Source organism: Rhinolophus ferrumequinum, assembly GCF_004115265.2.
Source record: "Rhinolophus ferrumequinum isolate MPI-CBG mRhiFer1 chromosome 5 unlocalized genomic scaffold, mRhiFer1_v1.p scaffold_110_arrow_ctg1, whole genome shotgun sequence".
Lineage (NCBI taxonomy): Eukaryota > Metazoa > Chordata > Mammalia > Chiroptera > Rhinolophidae > Rhinolophus > Rhinolophus ferrumequinum.
This window is the reverse complement of record NW_022680355.1, coordinates 8,998,441-9,018,344: the sequence shown is the minus strand read 5'-3', so window position 1 is coordinate 9,018,344 and position 19,904 is coordinate 8,998,441. Positions and strand designations below refer to the sequence as shown.

Here is a 19,904-nt window from a genome sequence, read left to right as displayed (position 1 = left end):
GGGAGAGAAAAAAGCAGCAACCGAAACAGCAATTAAAAGGATCAAGTTAATATATTATGGTGCCACCACTCTAATTGCTCTGAAGGTAGAATAGTTTTAAATTAGAGTTTGTGATATTTTCACCGTCATAAACACAGACATGCAGTCATAACACACACACACACACATACGTACACATGCACACATACACGCACATACACTCCACAAAGAAGAAACTGAAAATTGTTCTTCATCAGACAATTCGCTGGAGTTGCTTTCTTATGCAGTCTTAAAACTGAGTCCGAAAAAGGATGCAAATAAAGTTACAGTAATAGGTGAGGGGAGGAGCTCCTGCAACCTTTCCTTTAACAAAATTCAAACAGATGATGTTTAAAAGAATTGTCCTCTGCAACAACAGGCTGAACGGTGGTGGCGGCACATTCACCACAGGGATGACTACAGCGAACACGTGAGTTGCCATCCACGTGGCATTCTGAGGGGGATTTATAAATATTCTTAGTGTCAAAGACTGCAAATGACCAAGGGTCCATCCACATCTTGGTTTTCTCGGCCATTCCAAAACACGTGTGAGGCAGCAGCCTGCTTTGCTTCTCAGTGGCAAGTAGTAAGGCCAAAGAAAGTCCTGTCTGAACAATTTACAGTGCCACCACACGGAGCACCTACACCTCTGGGGTGGGGTCTTTGCTCCCTCCCTCTTGTGCGATCCAAGCAGAGCACAGAGCAGGGCAGACAGGCAGGGAGGGCCCACAACTCTGAGGACGGTCCCCCACCATCGGGTTTGTGGGGCCAATGTGACCACCTGCATTTACTAACCTAAGAAAACCGTTGGTGAGAAACATCGTTATAACTTCTGTTGCTGAATCATGAGCAAGTGATCAGAAGTGGAAGTGAAGAGTCCAGTGCAATGGCAGATAGGGTGGGAAGTGAGACCACCACAGGGGATCCTGGGGCTGAAAGAGGCCACAAAAGCTACCTATCACTGCCTTTACAGTGGACTAACTGTGCTCATGCCATCACATAAAATCTTCTGTACACACTGCTTTCTGTGAGATCTCTAAAGAAGGGTTTCTTCAAATTCATATTTTACATTTGCACTTGTCATTCATACAACTGAGCAGTTTAGAATTCTTTCTGGTGCCTGTGAGTCTGTTGTCTGATGCAAAATCAGGAGACTCTGTCATTAGGATAAAGCTCATCCCAGTCTCCATCCTTTGTCCCTCCTGGTCCCTGCCTAAGTAAGGTTGTCCTGAATTCCACTCTTTCCACCACAGCCCACAGGCCCCAAGGCCTCCAGCTGCCCAGATGTCCCAAGTGTCCCCACGAACTACGGAGAACTTGTCATTTTGATTTTATAGGGGAGAGCAGATTTAGTAACCTCCGAATCCTGCCAAACTTGATATTGTACCTCCAGAAAAAACAAAAATCCTTCTCCCCATATTTTCTCTCATCACCAGTTACAAGTTCAATGCCAAAGCTGGTAAGTTTATGAAAAGGTAATCAATATTGGAACGACTTCCGAGGAAATTCCACCTTGAAATACGAAATGGCCAAAATTCATAGGTAAAGCCCGCTCATGGTGCTTCACGATTCATAATAAAAACATGTCCCCAATTCAGATCGCCTGAGGAATTTAGCCTCCACTAAATTACGTTTTTACCTACTTAAAAAAAAAAAAGATTGAGGAAAGAAAGGCGACGGCAAGCTTTATTGCTGGAGGAGGAAAGAAGTACCCTTCCAACTCTGCCTGCTCATCCCTTCAGAAACCACACACGTAAAGATAAGAGCAACATTGTCTGCGATGACACCATTTTCCAGGATGACTTTTTTGGGAGAAATAAATAGATTTTTGCAAACTACTCCCTATCAGCTTCAAAACACAAGTGTTTCTTATCAAGTGAAATTGATGAATAGCTCCAACCTGTAAACAGCTTCTAGAAGCTGTGCATCAAGAAGGCCCCAAGCTGTAAACAGCTTCTAGAAAGAGCTTCCCTCCCACTCAGAAGAACTCTGCACAACTTGCCCAGGAGGAAGTGATAATTCCAGTTCCTCAACCAGGAGACTTCAGTGCCTTTCTTTCTGAAGAAATCATCTCCGTAGACATTCCAAAAAGTTTTGAAGAGAAAAATGTAATATTTAGAGGCCATTAATTCCGTTACTAAGAGGATTTTTAAATTTGGATGCTACATTTTATTTGCAATGTGAATATGTTCTTCAATGGAAAAACCTGTGCCACTAGTAAGTAACGGAGGCAGGACTTGAATCCAGACAATCTGGCCCAGGGCTTCTGACTCAACAAACCTTCACTAAACCCTGCTAGGCGCAAAGTAGGCTTCTAGATGCAATCACTACTTCTTAACAGATAATCTCTGAACAATCAACAATTAATAGTAATAAAAAGCTTTAATGGACTTTCTAAAACAGGGTCGGTGGATAAAACAATGTATAAGAATATTTATTAGTGATTCCTAACCTATTTGGAATTTTGGCACCCTATGGCTGTTTGAATTCATGATTCTTTTCTACTTTAAATTTGCGACTTTGCAGTTCATATTTGGAATTGAAACGTTGAATGAATGAATGAAATGAATATTTGAATGAATGAATGAAATGAATATTTGGTTTCAGATCAGATCTTGCCTTTGAGATAACCAGAGCTTTACCAGTGCCCCAAACCAGTGCTGGGAACTGGAGTCCCCAACACAGCCTGATGCCATTCGTATCACCATATATAATTAATTTATAGGGTATCTGGGACAGAATGAGTTCAGCCTTAACAGCTCAGAGATTGGAATGCCTTTAGAATCCCACTCAGTGAAACTGACTACCCAAAACTCCTATTAAGAACCTTCTTCCAGGAGAGAGGCATTTGAACAATGCTGAACAGTCTGATGTGGAAATCTTGGAAAAATTGAAAAGTCATTAGGAAAACCCTGGAACTAATAGAGTGTTTTTCCCTGGCTAGAAACACTGCTGCTAAAAATAACACAATGAAAAACATATTTGTCTCTTTTATTCAATGGACGTAGAATATAACCATGAGCTGGTTTGGTCTGGGACGTAGAGAAGGCAGGGAGATGCCAAGGTCTAAAATACAAAAGGAGAAAAGACTGTGTCCAATCCCTTGTTTCCTTGTGACGATTCCCCTTGTGGCGATTCCAGGGCCCTTGGTGACTCAGTTTCCAGCTTGGGATACCTGTTAACAACAAAACCTGACTCTGCTTGCAGGACCCAGAAACATAAGGGGCACATAAGAGTTAAAACTGTTTAAGTCTCATGAAGTAACTTGAACTCCTGTCAATAGGTGCCAGTAAAAAGTAAATTAATCCCACTCCTGTAGCCTATCTAGAAAAAAGTGTCAGACATAATTAATGTAAAACCACGAATATCTTAGCTCCTTTGACACACTTAACATTTTGTATTTTAATTAATTTATAGAAATAATTGTTGCTGCTGGGAGTTATTTCAGTAACACATTGATTATTTTTCCCCCAAGATCCCTAAAGAAAGAAAAAAAATTAGCAGGAAATGTAGGATAGTGTACTGTGTTGTACATTTCAGTATCTCTCTGAGCCAGGGTTTCTTCACCTGTCAAGGGGGGATAAAAAGTTTCTGCTAATCTTACTGGGCTGTTGCAATAAGATAGAGTAAAGGATGTGAACACACTTTATAAACAGTCCAGTGCCACGTAAGTAGTAAATAAAAACAACCGTTAACTCATGGAGCATGAACGCTGGGAACTGTGCTACATATATATTGTGATTTAAATCTCACAATGCGATTTAAATCTCACAATCTCACATCTTCCCTATTTTATGGATGACAACACTGAGGCTTAATTAAATACATTAATTTACTTTCCCAAAGTTCCACAAGTAGTAGTAAGTGGTGAAACCACGACTCAAAACCCAGGCGTTCTGATGTCAGGGAGACAGTTTTTTTGTCACTCAATGGTTTGGGGCTAATCCACATTATCTGACAGCAAATTTCAGGAAGTTCAAATTCTTACATGTTAGACAGTTTTAAAAATATGTTATTGCCTGCACATTTGCTCCTAAATAGTTTTGGTTTCAAATGCCCAAATTCTCATGTACAGGTATCTTTAAATTATTCTTAATTCTATGCGCAGTATATGAAAGAAGCAAATATGCCTTTCATTGCTTTTTAAGTTTGGTGGACCTAATAATAACTACTCACATCACAACCTGAAGTCCCCAAACTAAGCCCTCTGAGCCCACTTTGCAGGTCTACAGCCACCAGTAGTGATTTTTATCACCTCCGTATCTCTGGCAAGGCTGTTTACTCAGTCTCACTAGTAACTGATGCAAACAGAAAACCCATAACACCACCAAAGCAAGGTTTCCTTTCTAAAGCACACTTTAAAAACTGCCTTTATCAACCATTGTCCTCACCCCAGCAGCCTAAATTCTGCCTTCTCAGACTTCCCTGAAGTCCAGACACTCTGATATCTCAAAGAAGATATTTTTCTAGTCTCAGAAATGCCTCTCTGAGAAAAGTTTCTAGACATACACACCAAAAAAGTGCAATGGTCATAAACCTGGCTGTTTTTGTAATATTCCATGGGTTTCATTTTTGGCATTTTAGAACTCGAAAATACAGAAATATACGTAGTCCCCACTCAGGTCTGTTCTAAGAGTTAAAAAAAAAAAATCAACATCTGGGAATAATTTACAAATACATACAGTATCTCAAGTCTCAGATCGTCCTTTTAACCCTTACCTATAGCATTTTTATAGCATTATTCACAGGGCATAATCAGCATAATGCATAATGCGACACTTGTTTTTCAGCTCTATTCAAAACTCGCAGTTCATTCAATAAAAAAAGCCCTGAAAAAAACAGCCCTGAAGCAGGAACATTCAGTGTGGGAAAGCTGTGCTTATTGATTCAGTTCTTCCTGCCAAGAGAACAATGCACAGAAACAGACCTCCACGTTCCAAATAATGTTTGGTAATAACTCGGAAGAAAAAAATGCATTATTTACCTGTACTCCAAGCTCCACAGGTGAGGCGGCAAAGTAGAAAATCTAATTCGTCTTCTGGGAGTTTTTGTCTCTAATGGACTCCAGGGTCATCCTTCCGGGCTGTCAGGTAAACCCCCACTCCATGACTCTCTACTGTTTTCTTTTGCTGTTTTTGCCCCAGTGAAACTCTAGTCATTTGCATAAAACCTACTTCAAGCCTATAGGACTTTTTGAGTAGCTACTTGTTAAATTGGCTGTCTTGACATGCTCTTTTCAAGCATGACATCATAAATCTCCATGGAAACCCTAACCCCACCTGTCTATGTGCCAACATTACCTGTCAGGAGAAGACTTAATCATATGAAATTGTTCATTAATGAAACCTTTTTCGGGGCTTTGGATCTCTGCACAGTATAATTTGTGCTGTTAGCAAAAACTTAGCCAAGAACGATGGCTTCATTTTCAAAGCCTGAGCTGTTTTGCAGAAAACAATGATCAAAATTATAGGCATTTGCTAATCTGCCCCTCCCTGTCTAACAATGCACTTAATTGGTTAAAGAAAAACCTACAGTGGCACATGTGCCTCTCTGTGAAGGATAAAGTTACTTTGAAAATGTAGGTTTTTGAAAAACCTTCAATCGATACTTCTAAGGCTTTCCACTCTACTCTCCAGCAACCCCCTTCCTACTTTTTACCAGCAAAACTTGCAAAACAGGTTCCTTACTGGAATGTGTGTGTGTGTGCGTGTGTGTGCATTTTCTCTTGGCCTCAGGCTTGTAGTGATGGTGGTAGGAGGTGTTGAGAATTTTTTTAACTCTTTCCTAACACATTCACATCTTTTGCTTGTTTGTCCTAGCTTGCATACGTTACCAGAATAACATCGAAATCAATAACCTTGGCTTTTCTTGGGAATGATCAATAGGCTCTAAAATGGTCCTTCCTTCCTTCCTTCCTTCCTTCCTTCCTTCCTTCCTTCCTTCCTTCCTTCCTTCCTTCCTCCCTCCCTCCCTCTCACCTTCCCTCCTTTCCTTCCTTCCCTTTTCATTATCCCCAATGTTATGGACTCCCTGATGTCTGCACAAAGCTTTGGACAAATTTCTGCAGCATTTGTCCCCAACCCCTCTTGGTGACAGTGGGCTCAGCACTCTTTCTTCTCATGTCTAAATTTACTGCAGACATACCTCACAATCTAAGTCTAAGATTGCTGACACTTAGGTACCAGAAATGTTTCAACGGGACTTCCTCCAGACCCAGGAAAGTTTATAATGATGTCATCAAATGGCTGTCAAAAGCTGTAGCAGGAAGTTCTTTAGTGGGTTGAGCTGGCAGCGGGGAAGCACTTGAAGGCAGAAAATGCTACAACACAGCAGGCTTGGAGGCAGCAGTAGCTAATAGTGCAGCCTGCTTTAACTTGCCACAGATCCTGCTGCAAAATACAGCGTCAGTCCTCAAAGGTCAAAGATTAACCTCCACACTTTGCTGAGCCTGACCAGGTGTGTGCAGGGAGAGCAATGGGAGGTAAAAGCTCAGACTGGCTCTTTTCATAAAAGGAACTGTAAATGCTTCTGGTTCCCTTGGACTGTTCTAGGAGTTCTGCAGTGCTACAGTTTACAGTTAACAGATGGGACATTACTTTCCAAGAGATCCAAGAACAAGCCTGGTTTAACACAGCAGCCCCAGTTGGAACAACCTCGGCGGCAAGACTATTGTCAAAGATTCATTTACTGCCTCTGTGAGATGAAAAGACACCCAGATGAAGCCCACACATGTGCTTTACCCTGTGGGGCACAAACACAACACAAAAAACAACAACAAGATATAACCACATAGAGACTTTATACACTGACATCTGAAGATGGGTTGCAGCGCTAGTCAGTTAGTTATTCCTCCAAGATCCACTAGAGAGAGGAACCTGCAAAAGTTAATTCCTCATTCAGAGCTATTATTAATTGTGCCAGATCTTTGGGTTATTTAGGAAATTACAGTATGTCAGCCTTTACTTCCTAGATTGAAGCTTGGAAAAGACTGTGAGAAGAGTCCGAATCTGAAAGTCAGGCACATGGAGATCAGAAACAACTCAGAAAGCAACCTGATGAACCCATTCACAAGCAGGCAGGCGGAGGTAAAAACTTCCAGCAGAATTCGTAACCAGTGATGACCTTATGGTAATGTGAGGATCCTGAAATATTTAAAGTGGGGAAAGTTTTGGACAACAAAAATCTCAGCAAAAAAGACAGCACATGTCGGGGCTTGACAGAAATGCCAAGATTTGCTTCGAACTGACCGGCTGAGTAATGATTTTTCCTAAGATCCCCAAATGAAAATATCAAGCGGGACTAAGCTTTAATAGCATTGTGGTTTGCCTGAGAGTAACTGAGCACCACACTAACCAAATCCCAGCTCAGCAAATACATGTAGCTAGACGATTTTGTTTCTACACTGAGCAACATCAGAGGTATCCATGTTCGACTTGGATAGCAAGTCAGATTCTTTCTCTTGAATTGGTTCCATCAAACCTATTTATAACAGACAAAACTGCTCACTGAAAAAGCCCATGACAATATAAGAACATAAATAACTGGTGAAAGAGGTTGGAGTTAACCATTTACGGCCTGAAGTTGTGTTTCTTAAAAACCATGAATTAGAAGTCGTCACGTAGAAAAGAAATACAGTCACGTAGAAAAGAAATACAGTAGTACCCTGGTTTTCGAATGTCTCTGTTGACGAACATTTCAGTTTAAGATCGCCGTAAATTTTATGGATCTATGGTTATCATTAGATAGTAAAATTCATGCTAAATTTGCAGTTTTAGGGGTTGATTTTAAAGGTCTGGAACGGATTAATCCATTCTGCATTACTTTCTATGGGGAAACTGTGCCTCGGTTTTCGAACGTTTCAGAACTCGGTCTTCCGGAAAGATTACGTTAGAAAACCGAGGTACCACTGTACTTCTTTGAGTAGGAAGAAAACAAAATTATAATTAAAATTGCTCATTATTGGTGATACTAAAATCTTAACTAAACTAAGCCATGCTGGAAGGATATGTTTAGTAGATTAACTGGAAAGTACATACTGGGCTGCAAAGGGTAAACACAGACCTTCCGCAGATCCTCCCAGATATACTAAGTCAACAGATGGGATGGGGTCTGGAATAGTCCAGACTCGGACAGCCTGTCAGCACAGCAGCAACAGCAGAGTAGTGGTATTTTTTCAGTATTGGCCTATAAGGACTCCACAGAGTAGGATGAACATTTTACAACTCGTAACACCATGACATACAGACAATTAGGATGAAGAGAAGGCTAATGAAACAGCAGACACTCAAGAAAGGTCTGCAACCTGAAGTTCTGGTCTAAAGAAAAACTGACAAACACTGAAAAGAAAAAAAACAAGTATACATTTTGCATGTCAACACACTGCAAGTATCACCAAAAGAATGAGGACACTTGGATTTCTGAGTGAAATAATGGGAACCAACTGTCGTAATTAATTTCCTAACGTTCTGTCCTTAAACTTTGGCTCTGTTTTTGCTTGTAGTTGTTCGCTTCAGAAATTATCCATTCACATTTAGTCAACTTTGCCTATGGTGCTAAGGTAATGGTGAATTTTCTGTATCAACTTAGCTAGGCTATGGTGCCCAGTTCTTTGGTCAAACACCAGTGTGGATGTTGCTGTGAAGGTATTTTTTAGATGTGACTAACATTTAAATCAGCTGAGTTTGAATCAAGCAGATTACGCTCCATACTATGGGTGAGCCTCATTCAATTAGCTGAAGGTCTTAAGAGCAAAGACTTATAGTTCCCGAAGGGATTCTGGCCCAAGACTATAACATGGAAACCCTACCCAAGTATCCAGCCTGCAGATCTTGGATTCAAAGTCACACCATCAACTCTACTTGAACTTCCAACCTGCCGGCCTGCTCTGCAAATGTCAGACTTGCCAGTTCCTACAGTTGTGTGAACCAATCCCTTCAATTAAATCTGTCTGTCTCTCACTCATTCTTGCTCTGGCTCTTTCTCTCTAACCTCTGGGTTCTGTTCTCTGGAGAAACCTGACTAATAGAGCAAGTAACGCCAATATGCATCCGCCCAGTCTCATGATCTGGCTTAGGTTCCAGTCCTCATCCACCTCCAGCTGTCCAACCTCCACTTGTCATTTTTCACTTGGAGCCTTTACTGTCATTTCAAATACAACTTGTCCAGACTGAAACTCAAGTAACTGTTTCCTATTTCCTGAGCATGACTGTATTTAATAAAGAATAGACATACTTGCTGTCAAAGTAAAAAGATGGAGGAATATAATCAAGCTCATCAGTTATTGTGTTAGATATCAATGGGATGAATTCTCCCATTAAAAAACAAAGACTAATAGATTGGGCTAAAACAACAAAAGCAAGTTATATGTAGTTTCTAATAAACATACTCATTATTAATAAAGAAAAGTCGAAAATAAATGGGTAAGACAGACCAGACAAATGCAATCAGAAATCAGAGTGATAATACTAAGAAAAGTTAACAAACATTAAACAGAATAAAGAGGTCATTTGGTAACATAAAAAGACACAATTTATGAAGAGGGGAGGGTCATCATAAATTTGTCTGCAACAAACAAAGCAACTAAAAAAAATCATAAAGTAAAAATTCTTAGGAATGCAAGGAAAACAAGATAAAAATACAATTACAGTGAGATATATACAAAGTTATACTTTGTTTAGAACTGAACAGCACTACCAAAAGAATAAAATAAGGACTGAGAAGAAATGAAAGATACAAACAAACCTAATATATAAACATATGTGTGCGTGTGCATGTGCACATGTATGTGTATATATATATATATGTATACAATAAACATAAAATACATAACTTTTCATGAATATTTACGGAACACTCACAAAAATTGATTGTGTATTTGACTATTCAAAGACATTTTTAAACAAATTTATGAGTAAGAATTACACAGATTGCGTTCTCTGATCACATCCAATAAAATTATAAATACATCTCAACTACTTGGAAATAAAATGTTCCTGAGCAATCCTTAAATCAAAAAGAAAAATCAAAATGGAAATTTTCAACTTCCTTGAAAGCAATAACATGGGAAATATTTCATACAAAACTGAATGACACAGCCCAAATTGGTGTCAGGAATTACACGCCCTTAAATGTCTTCATTATTAAAAAATCAGTACTAACAATAAATGAATTTACTACTCATTTTAAGAAATTATAAGACAACACGGATAACTTTAATAACTAGGAAAGGTAATTAATTAAAAGCAAAAAATAATATGGAAAAACAAATGCAAACTGCTTCTTTGAAAAACTTGGTAAGATAAAACCGAGAGAGTGCAAAAAGGACATCTGCTCTCTAGACACTAAAATGGGCACTAAACTTCTTGGGATTTAACTAGAGGTAAAACAGATGTTGTATGGAGTAACTGGAGAAAGAATCGTGGAAATGGGACACGTACACACTGGACTTGGAATGCAGTGGTTCTCCCACTTTTAAGACTCAGCACAGAATGTTCTGGTTCAGTTGAAATGTTTAAAAACAAAAAGGAAAGAAGGAACAAAGGTAAGGGGAAGGAGGGACAGAGGGAGGACAATGGACCCAAGAGATAAAATCAGTCAACAGTAATTACAGTGCACCCAGCCCATCCATTTCTCAATATCCACAGCACACTCATCCACCTGCTCTCCCTTCATTGTATCTGTGCTGAGTAGAACCACTGACTGCCCCGGCTATGATCTCAGGAAGTTCTCATGAAGCAAAGTCCTTGCACATTCCATTCATTAATTCAGAAATACTTCCTGGCAAGTATGACATGATGTGAAGCCTCTTACTGCAACACATTGCACCCAATCCACGCTTTGTCAAAATCAATGCCTCAGTTCAAAGCTCCGTCTGGTAGTCCCACAACATTACACACTGTTCACAGTTCACCTTCACACATGCGCAGGGTTTGCAGCATACCCCATGAAAACCTCGGACAGAGAAGGGAAGGAAGAAGAAAAGGGCAGGCTTGGGAAGACAAAGATGTTAAGATGGGAATGCAAAGTGAGATGGGTGCTAACACGGGGACTTGCGAGGACACACCTGAGAACGCATCAAAAGAGAGAGACTACAGTTTTTTTTTAAAACATCCACTGAGCTCCAGACCAGCTCTTTTCCCCCAAATTCCATTCCCATCATCAGATCCCGTGAGTTAATTCACACAATGGTGTCTTTTTCCAGCCACTCCTCTCATGACTAATGTTAGTTCAATGGTAGTTCTCCAGTCCTTCAATAGTTCCACACAACATGGACACGTGACACAAGAGCTTGGTGACTTGCTCAAGGTCCCCGCACACGTAGGAAGAGAGGAAGAATCAGAACCCAGATCCCAGTGTGCTCCGCCAGGTGTTCTTGCCTTTTCTGCTACACCTGCTGCAGACCTTCCTACCTTCATCCTTCTGCAACCAGTCACCAAGTCATTCCCATTTTTATTTTGAAAACCTGATGTGTCCTCGTTCAATTCTGGCTGAGCTCGATTCCCGTAGCCACTACCCTGGACCTTGTCCCTGCATCCTGGACACAGCAACGGCTCCCAGGCCATCACAGGCTTTTCACAAAGCCCCTCCTACCTAGCATTGAAGAGCTAACCTTTAAATTTTGCTTTATTCCACTTCTGTACTCGAGGGTACAAAGGTGCCCTGAGTCTGTCAGTCTGAGCTTTCTGCTTGACATTCAGGATCCAGCATAACTTGGCTTCCCACTTCTCCAAATGACACACTGCTTCTCTTACATGGGCCTACCTGTTAATTCACAAGGGACGATTCTATCTCATCGTTGCTGCTGTCCTCCCTTCCTCATCTGCATGCCTCCATTCTATTCATTCAAATCATAATCTGCCAATATCCTTGCCATAGATATTTGCTCAAAGTCTACTATGGAGGGACCAGGCACGGAGGAAACAGAGATAATTAGGACAAGCCTCCTATCGTTCCAAGAGAATCCATTCAAATTTTGATCTCCTGTGTGAAATGAAATCTTCCTTTTCTGCTCTCCCACTGCTCTGAACTCCAGCATGCTTTTGAGGTACATACCACCATTTCCTAACGTGCTCTATAGCACAAGAGTCCCTAAAACAATATTCTGCGTTCAAATAGGTCTGGGAAACACTGCATATTTCATTCCTTACCTGCCTACTCCCAAAAATCTCCAACTAAGATTCACAATGCCTTTTGGCATAGTAAAAGATCTGGACCAGCCCTGCAATGTAGAAATTCATTTAACGTGGATTAACCAAGAATGTCCCCAAATTAGAAACTTTCTCCCTATTCCCCAAACAGCTATTAACAGCCTGTGGATCTAGGATTCTGCCGAACATACTTTTATAAAATTCTGGTCTAGATCATTGCAATTTAGGACGCAAACCATTTCATGCTGCCCTAAAGTGTATTGAATTTGACTTCCTAGCTAGAATGCTTTCCCCTTAATGAGAAGAGTTTTAGCATGCATTCAACATCTTACAGTGGAGACATATTATCGTTATCTAAATCTTCACCATGACAGTACTGTCTCATTTCTACAGTTAAGAAAAAGCCTCAGGAAAATGGACTGACTCGCCTGCAATCACACAGCTGAGTGTCCCAGCATAGATAAACTCAGTAATATCAGACCCCAAAGTTACTGCTCTTCCCACTAAAGGGGAGGGTGGGTACTTTGTACTCTGCCCAATGCGGAGCTCATAGTGTAGCTCCCTGATAAATAACCATTTGATTGAATTAATCCAAGAAAACACCTGCAGGAGGAAGGGTGAATAATGGCAGACAAGTGAGTTTGATGAGTGAGTAGAGGAAGGACAATTTAGACCCTCGCGATATAAGTTCTGCATCAATGTGCCAGACTGAATCACATTGGTCTTTTTTGGATTCAGCACTGAAATTTCCATCTCATTTGTTGGCGATTTTCTCTAGATTTTGATGACTACCACTTTCCAGGCGTCTCCCACCACTGCACAGCTACACTTCGGTTCCTGATTCCCCTTTACTTTCCCACCTACTCCCAAGCACTCCTTAGCAGATAGAATCTTTTCTTTTCTTTAATTTTTAAAAATTTATTTTTCAATTACTGTTGACATACAATATTGTATTAGTTTCAGGTGTGCAAAACAACAGTGATTAGACATTTATATGCCTCATAAAGTGATAACTCCAGGAAGTCTATTAGCCATCTGACACTGTACATAGTTATTGCACAGTAGAATATTATTTTGATTTTTTTTTTTTTTTGAGAAATTTACCAATTTGACTTGAGCAATGAGCTGAAAAAGTACAGAAAATTCACTCTACCCCATCAACAGATAGATTTCCACGGCATGGGGTGTCTTCCTTACTTTGATTTTTTGCCGAGCTCCTTTTATAACACCATTCTCAAAATGTGTTCTCTCTCTTTTCTACAACACTAATTAAAAGTTAACACAGAGGTTGATGGCACCCAATTAAACATGGATCAAAAGTCTTGTTATGAATGATCCCCATTTAGGATTCTCTTTCTCTATCTTGTATGATTAATGTCAACTTAAAGTCAATTTTGAAAGTACAATTGCAACCTCTTGAATTTAGGCTTTTTGATCACTGAGTCCCTAGCACAGTACATCCCATCTGTAACACTACAAATCTTCTGAAATGCACTTCCAACACCCTTTAAGTCACGATTCAAAATTACCAGTCTTCTGGGAAACAGTTTCAGGTTAGCTCCTTTATCGGGTCCCTTGAGTCTCATCATCTGTTAAGTATTAGACTGCTCCTTCGGCTAATTTCTTTTACTATTGTTTTTCACCATACCCAACTTAGATGACTATTGTTTCTGACCACATTCTGATTTCCCTTAGGCACAGCCAAGATTATCTGGAATTTCTGAGGACAAGGAATATTTTATACCGATTCTTTCGATCCTATCATATTCTTTGTTCACAGGTCACTAGTTCATTAAACACTCACTAATACACTAATATAAAGTCTCAATACAACTGGTTATTCTATTATGACACCAAGGTCCTTCCATTTGGAGGTGTTGCTCTGCCAAGAGTACTATTTTCTCAATTTTTACCTTCCTACGATACTTACTACTATTTATGCCACTGCTTCTTTTGTGTTAAATTCCATTTCTTCCCTGAATTATTAAAGACCAGTCTAATTAGGAGGCTGACATCAGTCATTCTAAGATTACCACTAAATTTCATACTTACTGACACTGGGCAAACTGGTACTCCATTCTGGTCCTTCTCCATTTCCTCAGCATTTCAGAATGTCTTTCAATTCTATCATTTCTTAGAGAGACAGTGTAATGAGTGAGTTGAGAGCACGGTCCCCACAGCCAGATAACGGGATTTAAATGTTGGTACTGCTGCTTCCTTGCTATGTCCCCTTGGACAGGACTGAACTGCTCTGTGCTTGGTTTCCTATTTTGTTAAGGAGAGTTAACAATAGTGCCTACCCTACAGGGCTGTTGGGAAGATGCAATATACTAACATGTGTAAAGAGCAACAGCTACAATTTTGGCTGCTGCCAATAATATGCTCTTATAGTTTTCTCCACTTTTTCACCACGATAAATAGTAGCTGAGAAAAGAGTGCTAAAGAAATGTGAAATATTTATCTAACATTCTTCATCTTCATGGCAGTCCATGTAGGGTATTTCCTCCCTCTTCCCATTGTGACTTATTATTATTTACTCTGCATACATTGTATTAGATTTCTTAATTGCCAAGAAGTTGTTTCCTTTTCCCTTAAGGTTTAGGTAAGAAATTGGTCTATAAATGCATATTCAGTCATAACTTCAAATAGCTAAAAGGTTTCTGCTACTAAACATGGCTATTCTCCCATCATTTCCCCCTTTAGAGTAGAATAAATTAATAGCTCTAAGGAGAAAATCCTTAGCTGGGTCTATTTCCTTTACTATAATTTATAAACTTTCCATTTATGTATTTATTTACAAAACATGTATAATTTTTCAAAACTTATCCCTTCTCCAACACTAGCCTTTTACCATCACCACGGCGAAGCCCTCCACTAAAGAATATCGTCTGTGCTCCTAGTGCATCTTCAGATCCATTAACCTCGCCTGTTAAGCTTGGCGAACACACACGAGTATATTCATGAATATAGATGCATATCTGTGAATTTCGAATATTTTCACATATTTAGGTTGATCAGGGTTAATACAAATGTGATAGACAAAAACTTGATTAAATCAAAATTTTTCACACATGACAGAGGGACTACATCTATTCCCCAAGGTATAAAATAATACCTTGAGATCTACAGCATGAGGAGTAATCCAGGAGAGTTCTGCTATGATGTAATTAAATCCATAAAAAATGAGTCATAAAGATTCCATTACATAGGGCATACACACGTGAATATAGAGAGGGTGCCAAAAAAATGTATACACATGACTTGTATTCATCTTTTGTTATAGGTATATATTGAGTTTTACAATTTTAATACAGAATTTTTCCTTTCTTAAAATGTGCATACATTTTTTTTGGCACCCTCCGTATATGTCAATCTGTTTATATTACATATAAATGTGATTGATGCTATTGTACAGATAGGTACAAATCGTTATGCACAACAAAGTTGATGAAACCATTAATTATATTTGGGAGAGTTGATATAAGTAAATGGGGATTTCCTCCTTACACTAGATTCCACAGCTAAAATCTGGATAAGCCAACAGCCCAGCAGGTGCTAGAACCAAGTGTTACAATGAGGGAAAGTGACATATGCCACTTCTGGGACAATATATTTAAGAGCCTGTGCACAACCCACTAGCTCTCTCTCTTTCTCTGTCATGCGACTTGTAATCCATGTGTTAAGATGGCATCAATTCAAAATGGAAGGAGCCTGAATCACTAAGCCATTGCCAGGACAGCTTCTCCGGAGAGCTGTCTGACGACAGATTTCATGTGTGTGTGAGAAATAAAACATTTTTGCATCATACCACAGACACACAAAAATAAATCCCACAGGGTTTACTTGTTCTGCAGCATAATTAGGACTATCCTGATTAATATATCCATTTTAAGGTATGTATCCTATTGGCTCGTTTCTTATTATAACTCACATTTGAATGGGGCCAGCTCGCTACTGAAAACTAGCATGCAGAAGGGAGGCGTCAGCAGAGGCAGCCTCGGGTTTGTGACATCAAATGCCCTTTCCACAAAAATGTTATTTGCTTTGCCCTAAAAGCACTCTTCAGTTTGTGGAATCCAGTGTTTGTGAGGCGCACAGCAAAGCCCTTTAAATCACAGGCTTTCTGTGACTGGTGTGTTGTGACCTGGTAACACTGCCTCCTGTCTTCTATTAACCCAGCTTTTATTCAAAAAGCTTCGTCTATTGAAAGCGAGGTCAAGATCACACAAACTGCCGGTAGCATTCCTCCTTTAACTCTACTTTCCTCTCTACACTCTGTGGACACCGGGTCTCCCCCAAGACACTCCCTCATCTCCCAGAGCCATTCCATAGGTCTTGACCATTTCCTTGTTTTATTCAAGACGGAGATTTTTCCCTTTCTCTTTCCATTGTCAATACCCCTAACTGTTTCCAGTGAGTTTTGAGGGAACAGGAGTAAAAATGCCTTTATTCTACCAACTTGAAGTAGTGTTTGCTTCTTGATGGTTTGCCTCTTTAGACCTGGTCTTCTGATTCAAATGCAGTTAATATTTCTCTGTGGTTTTTTTTTTTAACTATTTTTCTCATTTTCCATGATTCTTGACAAAATCAAATTTTTAGCTTCTAAAAAGGAGATGTTAGTCAAAGGAATGGGTCAAGTTGAGCCTGAACCAAAGCCTCCAGGTCCAAATTCCCACTCTTCACCAATGAATAAAGTTCTTTAGAGATTGATTTTGAGTAAAATAACTAGAACTTGAAATGTTTATAAACAAACGGACTAATAGGTATTTTTATGATTTCCATTTTTATAATCGGCAGATACACTGGATTGCAGTAGACAACGGTGAGTGGTGCCCAACTAACCAGACACTGAGAAAACAGCTACAGTGCTATTTCCATACAAACAGAAGAGAGAGGCTGGTTGATGACGGTACATCAGGAGGCCTGACAGCAGCACAGCCGGGCCTGAGGAAAGAAGCTGGACAAGAGGCCTCCTGGCCATAGTGACCCCATTTCAGACAGTCTGCTTGTTGATGATCTGATTTCCTTATTTTAGCTCTCCACGATGTTGAAGTTAAAGGAAAATACTCCTTCGTATCTCTTACTCTTTGTATTGACATGGAAGCACACACCAGACTTTTAAATTAAAATGTATTACTTTTTCGTCCTAATGTGGGTTGACCACATTTGATAAGAGAATACACATAAACTCATTGTAACCACAAAGCAGGTACTATACACCTAGTTAGTCAAATAGAAATTCTGTGGGTAACTGGGAATAAAGATTGAAAAATTATTTTCAGAAAAGTTTCTGAATCTAGGCGTGGGAAGCTGGTTTCTGCAGGTGAGAGATCAGCTGGTCATCTGTTTATTAGTGAAGACATCAAAGAAGAGCATTTCCAATGAAGACATCAAAGAGTGTTTCCAAACTGTATAGTTAGTTACATAGTGACATGACCGTGAGAGAATGCTGAACCTTTCTGAATTCAGAGCCATTTAGGAAAAGTAACTTTCTTTCCATGTAAAATATATACTGGAATCTATTTTCCATGGTTATCGCAGGTACTCTGCAATTGAACAAGATTTTTAAAAAAATGACAATGAAATGACTCTGTTGCTCGAGCCACTGTGATCTACATAATCTTTACCAAAATTTCAGATAAAAATTAAAAGTGGAGGGAGCGAACACCAAGGTCAATAATGAATGGAAAGACCACAGACTGAAAATTCTGGCCTTGGTTCAAAGTCTGGCTTCTTGATTTGAGGGCAATTCCTTAGCCTTTCTCAGCTTCTTAGCCTCAATCTCTTCTGACTGCCTAAACTGCAATCGATCTCTTAATTCTTGCATTCCCTACCCCTCTCTACCTGTATCCTTCCAATTGTTCCTATCACATTCTAATTGCATTAGAAATATCGGCTCAGTCATTCCACAAAAAAATGATCATGCCTAGTTTAGATTGTGTAGTCCCTTAAATATTGAGTTAACAAAGGTGATTAAGCAAGGTTCTTGCCCTCTAAAAGCATATTCCAGATGGCAGAACAAAATATAAAGAAATGCACAATAAAGGCATGATTAGATGCTATAGTACAGGTACTGCAAGATGTTAAGAACAACTCAGAAGGGGTGACGTTTGAACAATTAGTCTGTGTACATGAATGTCTTATTTGTTTTACTAGTTGGAAGGCAGGGACCGTGCCTCAATGTTAACATCCCTCACAATACCTTTACTATGGTAGGTGCCAAATAAATATACAGAGAGAATGAATAAGTGAAAGAAATCCAAATTTTAGGCTTTCCATGAGGGAAAAATATGATTAAGTTTCAGAAATATAATATAATCATGTTCTGCCAATGGGAAAAATAAACTTCAGGTACTCAAACATGTTAATAAAATACTAACTTAAATATTAATTCAAAAACAGAGCTTCTGAGACTCTTCTTTTGGACGGTACCAACCAGAATATGGCAATGCTAACAGCTGCCCTTGAAATGGTAAGAGGATCCATCATTTTCTCTCAATACTCCATGATATAGTTATTACTGTCTTTTGACAAATTAGGAAACTAAGACAGAGAAAGATTAAGTCATTTCCCTCCAAATCGTACAATGAGCACATGATAGAGGCCGGATTCCAACCCAGTTCTTCCTGATGCCAGGTGACACGCAGTCCCAGTCTGACTGCCCCCACGCAAGAACGTCGGGAGAGTCAGTACTGATGACAGCTACCCTTACAGATGAGCATTAGGCTGCAGTAATGGTCATCTCATTTTTTGTAGAGAGTGGAAGGGAATTAAAGGAAATCTCTTTGCTTTTCAATGATCTAGACCGCAGAAAATTCTTGACTGACTTAATTTCAAAGACTCAAATATACATGTTCAACCACAAATCTTCCAGTGTTTAAATTTAGGTTTCGAAACATACAGCATGCGCTAATTCTCTTTATGTCTATCTAACACCAGAAATCAGAAAGTAGATTCCCTTAGTGCCATGATATTTCGTGTAAGGTGCTGGATACAGCATTTTCAACACCTTATTCTTGTTTTCCCTCAGTGGCACTCTTCTCACTAAGGCCACTTGGCTGGGAGACAGCTGGGAAAACAGGCACCAGAAGAGCACTTGGCACTTAGAATCTGGAGAAGTACGTCAGAATTGGGCTATCAGAATTCCTCCTTATAGCCTGGATAATCCATTGTCACAAGGTCAAGGAGAAACAAAGAGTGTTGCAGAGAAGAGGAAAGGAAAGAGGAAATGGGTCATAGGAGAAAAAGAATGGAAAAGACACTTGAAGTGTCATAAATCATTGCCTAAACTTATCTCTGATATTTACAATGCTGATTAGGGTTCATTTGCAACAAAGCAGTGAAATGAAAAATGTATACACAGATCAATGAATCAGAATCTTTCTCCTTTTGGATGGTCAGCTTGGAATACACAAAAATTGATCCTGAATTACTAGTGAAGGGACAGCTGACCGGCCATGGCTGGCCTATATCTATGGCAGAGATGTCTGTACAAGAAATAGGAGCTTGAGGCCACTAACGTACATTCACCATTCCTTGTCATCGGACACCACGCACCCTTTACAACCTGCTAGATGTATTTAGGCTCCCCATATAATAGTTCTAACCAAAACCATCATCATCATAGTAGTAGTAATAATTATGATATCACAAATAATAACAGTAATAATAATAACAAATATTTTTGACATGGAAAATACCATTTTTGACAGGCTAACTTCTGTAGTCCTTAGCAAAATT

General features: G+C 39.5%; 1 protein-coding gene across 15 annotated transcripts in view; it reads right to left on the bottom strand.

Annotated features, from left to right (window-relative positions):
- Positions 1 to 19,904, bottom strand: part of KIAA1217 (KIAA1217 ortholog) — a 292,991-nt gene that overhangs the window by 261,375 nt on the left and 11,712 nt on the right. The window contains exon 1 of one of the 15 annotated variants that reach the window (XM_033100551.1): positions 5,003 to 5,202. The exons of 13 other annotated variants lie outside the window; for them this stretch is intronic. The gene's annotated coding sequence lies outside the window, so the exon portion shown is untranslated. Of the gene's footprint in view, positions 1 to 5,002; positions 5,203 to 19,904 lie in introns of those variants that run through there. One more of the 15 variants, XM_033100552.1, reaches the window with a different exon arrangement.